We start from the raw sequence: 4,413 nt of genomic DNA on the forward strand, positions 1-4,413 counted from the left end.
CTTTTATCCTTTTATTTTTAATTGAAAAAAAATGAAAATGCAACATATCAAAATTTGTAGGATGCAGTTAAAGCAATATCTAGAGGGAAATTTATAGCATTAAATGTTTATATTAGAAAAGAAGAAAGATTTCAAATCAATGATCTAAGCTTGCACTTTAATAAGTTAGGAAACAAAAAAACAAAATAAACTGGATACACGGAGAATGAAGGAAATAATAAAGTATAGAAATTAATGCAATTGAAAACAGATAAACAATAGAGAAAATCAATGAAACCAAAAGTTTATTTTTTGAGAAAATCACTAAGATTGACAAACGTGTAGTCTGACTGATCAAGAAAAAAGAAGACACACATTACCAATAGTAGGAATGATATCATTACAGACCTACTGTTGTTGTTAAGAGGATAAATGAATACTATAAACAACTTTATGTCTATAAATATGGCAACTTAGATAAAATGGACCAATTTCTTGAAAGACATAAATAAATTACCAAAACTCATTCAAGATGAAATAGATGACCTGAATATTCCTATATCTATTAAAGGAATTGAATAGATAGATTAAAAACCTTGAAAGAAAACTCGAGGCCCAGATTGTTTCAGTGGTGAGTTCTAACAAAAATTTAAGGAAGAAATAATACCAATTCTACACACAATCATTTCCAGAAAATAAAAAAGGAGGAAACACTTCCCTATTCATTTTATGCAGTCAGCATTATTCTGACACTAACATCAGACAAGGGCAGTGCAAAAAGCTGCAGACCAATATCCATCATGAACATAACAGAAACAAAAATACTCAACAAAATATTTGTACACTGAATCCAGCAATATACAAAAAGGATAACATATCATGTACAATGAGATTTATCCTCGGAAGGCAAGGTTAGTTCATCATTTGAAAATTAATTAATGTAGTCTACCATATTAGAACCACACAGATCATATTAATTGATACCAAGAAAGCATTTGACAAAATTCAACATTCATTCATGACAAAAATTCTCAGCAAACTATGAGTGGAAGAGAATTTCCTCAAGCTGATAAAAGGGATCTACAAAAAACTTACAGCTAACACTACCCAGTGGTGAAAAACTGACTGCCTCTCCTACTAAGATCAGAACAAAGCAAAGATGTCCACTTTCACCATTCCTATTCAACATCATACAGAAAGTCTTAGCCAGTGTAATAATAAAAGGAAAAGAAATAAAAGGCATAGAAGACAATACTACATAGAAAATCCCAAACTATCTACAAAAATCTCGTAGAATAAATGAGTTTAGGAAGGTTGTAGGATATAAGGTTAACACACAGAAATCAATTGCATTTCTACATACTAAAAAAGAAATTAGAAATTGAAACAAGAATGACTTATAATGGCACCAAAACCACGAAATACTTAAGTATAATTCCAACAAAATGTGTGCAGAATTTGCATGCTGAACACTATACACCAATGAAAGAAAATTGTAAAGAACTAAATAAATGGGCAGATATACTGTTGTTCATTGATCTGAAGAATAAATATTGCTAAGCTGTCAATTCTTCCCCAATTTATCTATATTTTTAACCTAATTCCAGTAAAAATCCAAGCACAATACTTTTGGAGATTGAAATACTGACTCTAAAATTTACATAGGAAAGGAAGGAAATAGTATAGCTTAAACATTTTTGAAGAAAAGTAAGCAAACTTGAAGAAGTCATAATTTCAAGATTTACTGATTTCAAGGATTATTATAAAGCTACAGTAATCAAGACAGAATAGAAACTTTAGTAGAATAGTCAAATAAATATGGTCAGAAAGCTATAGTAATCAATAGTGTGACACTGGCCTTAGAACAGATACACAGACCAATGGAATAGAATAGAGAGCCCAGAAATAAACCCTTGCAAATATGGTTAAATGACTTTCAACAAGGGTGCCAAGACTATTCAGTGGAGGAAAGGATAACAACAAATGGTGCTGGGAAAACTGGATCCACATGCAAAAGAATGAAGTTGGACCCTTATGTAATACCATATGGAAAAATTAACTCAAAATGGATCAAAGAGCTAAAACCACAAGGCTCTTAGAAGAAAACATAGGGAAAAGTCTTTATGATATTGGATGTGGCAATGATTTCTTAGACGTGACACCAAAGGTACAGGCAACTAAAGAAAAAATAGACAAATTGGACTTAAATTTTTTTGTGCACTGAAGGACAGTATGAACAGAGTAACAAAGCAACTCACAAAATGGGAGAAAATATTTGCAAATTACATATCTCATAAGGGATTAATATTCCAAATATGTAAAGAACTCCTACAACTCAACAACAAAAAACAACTCAGTTTAAGAATGGGCAAAGAATTTGAATAAATTCTCCAAAGAACATATACAAATGGCCAACAAGCACATGAAAATATTCTCAACATCATTAGTCATTATGGAAATGCAAATCAAAACCACAATAAGACATGACTTAACCCCCCCATAAGGATGGCTATTATCTAAAAGCAACAAACAAACAAAACAGAAAACAAATGTTGGTGAGGATGTGGAAAAATTGGAACCCTTGTGCTAGTGGGAATGTGAAATTGTGCAGTCACTGTGGGAAATGTTATGGCGGCTCTTCAAAAAATTAAACATAGAATTACCATATGATCCACCAATTCCACTTCTGTGTATATACCTCCCAATGAACTGAAAGCAGGGAAACAGATATTTGTACTTACGTTCATAGTAGCAAATCTGCAACTAAAGCCAAATGCTTAGCCAGATGCTGTTCCATCTTCCCAGCATGGTTTTGTATCAAGATTACACTAACCGGGCTTCCCTGGTGGTGCAGTGGTTGAGAATCTGCCTGCCGATGCAGGGGACACGGGTTCGAGCCCTGGTCTGGGAAGATCCCACATGCCGCGGAGCAACTAGGCCCGTGAGCCACAACTACTGAGCCTGCGCGTCTGGAGCCTGTGCTCCGCAACAAGAGAGGCCACGATAGTGAGAGGCCCACGCACCGCGATGAAGAGTGGCCCCCGCTTGCCGCAACTGGAGAAAGCCCTCACACAGAAACGAAGACCCAACACAGCCAAAAATAAATAAATAAATAAATAATTAAAAAAAAAAAAACGATTACACTAACCTCAATTAACATGATGAACATTCTTTTTTTCTTACCCCAGAATCTACTTGGATAAACGTGTTACTTGAAGTTTTGGTAAAACTCACAGCAAAAGGGTGTTATTTTGAGGGAGGTTGGAGACAACTGTGATGTGGTGAGCATTTTCTTTTAACAGTTACTGATTCTCAATTTTTCCTTGAGTGGACATTTATTTTTCCAGAAAAAATCCATAAAAATTTCAAATAGTTTGTTTTAATGATTTCTTGAATCTACCATATATCTATTTGTCTCCTTTTTCATTCAAGATATTATTTGTGCCTTTTCATTTTCTATCAGTCTGATAAGTTTCTCCCCCCACAAAGGATCAGCCTTTGGTTCATATTCTACAGTTCCTGCATTTTCCTCTAATCTCCGTTCTCTCCCACAGGGAGCCATGGGAACCAACTACTTAAATCTTCTACATACTCACTAGTGAGCTCAAACTGGAGTTGGGAAGTAAGGCTGCTATCATCCTGTTTTGTGGGCTGGTCCAGCACACCTTCCACCTTCAGAATCCGTGTGAAAGAAGTAGGTACAAGTCTGTGTTTCCAAAACTCCTGGAGGAACATTCCAATGATTCCAGAACTTCATCTTGCAGTGATCCAGCAGTGGCATAAGGGTAGGTCTGTGGGTTTCTGAAGCACAGTAATCATTCAGCCCGAGAAGGAGATGCCTCATCTCATCCTTTCAGGCACCCCTGAATCCAAGTAATTCTCATTGCTCATTCCTCTTTCACTTGGTTTGGGGAATAGAAATGCTGGTCCAATTGTCTTTCAGTAGGTGGGCTGTATAGTCTTGTCCAGTTGTTCTTGATTCTCCTTAGAATGTAGGGCGTTAGTGTGACTTTTCAAGCTTAGGCTCTGGCGTTTGTTTTTTGGTTTTTTTTTTTTTCAAGTTAGGGACAGCTTGGAACAAACTATGGACCAATATTTTCTGAAGTGCCCTTTGTGATAAACAATTTAAAAATTGAATAAGGCCACCCAATACAATAATATAAATGTGTTGATAAGTATATATAATCTGGATTATACTTAAGAAAATCAGACATCTCAAATTCATAGAAATAGAAAGTAGAATGGTGGTCACCAGGGGTTGTGGGGAGAAGGAAACAAAGAGTTGTTTAGTGGGTATAGTTTCAGTTTTGCAAGGTGAAGAAGTTTTGGAGATCAATTGCATAACAATGTGAATATATGTAAAACTATTGAGCTGTATGCTTAAAAATGGTTAAGATGGTAAAAAAAAAAGAAAAGAAAATCAGATATCTGATA

The sequence above is a fragment of the Balaenoptera musculus genome, chromosome 14 (genome assembly GCF_009873245.2).
Source record: "Balaenoptera musculus isolate JJ_BM4_2016_0621 chromosome 14, mBalMus1.pri.v3, whole genome shotgun sequence".
Lineage (NCBI taxonomy): Eukaryota > Metazoa > Chordata > Mammalia > Artiodactyla > Balaenopteridae > Balaenoptera > Balaenoptera musculus.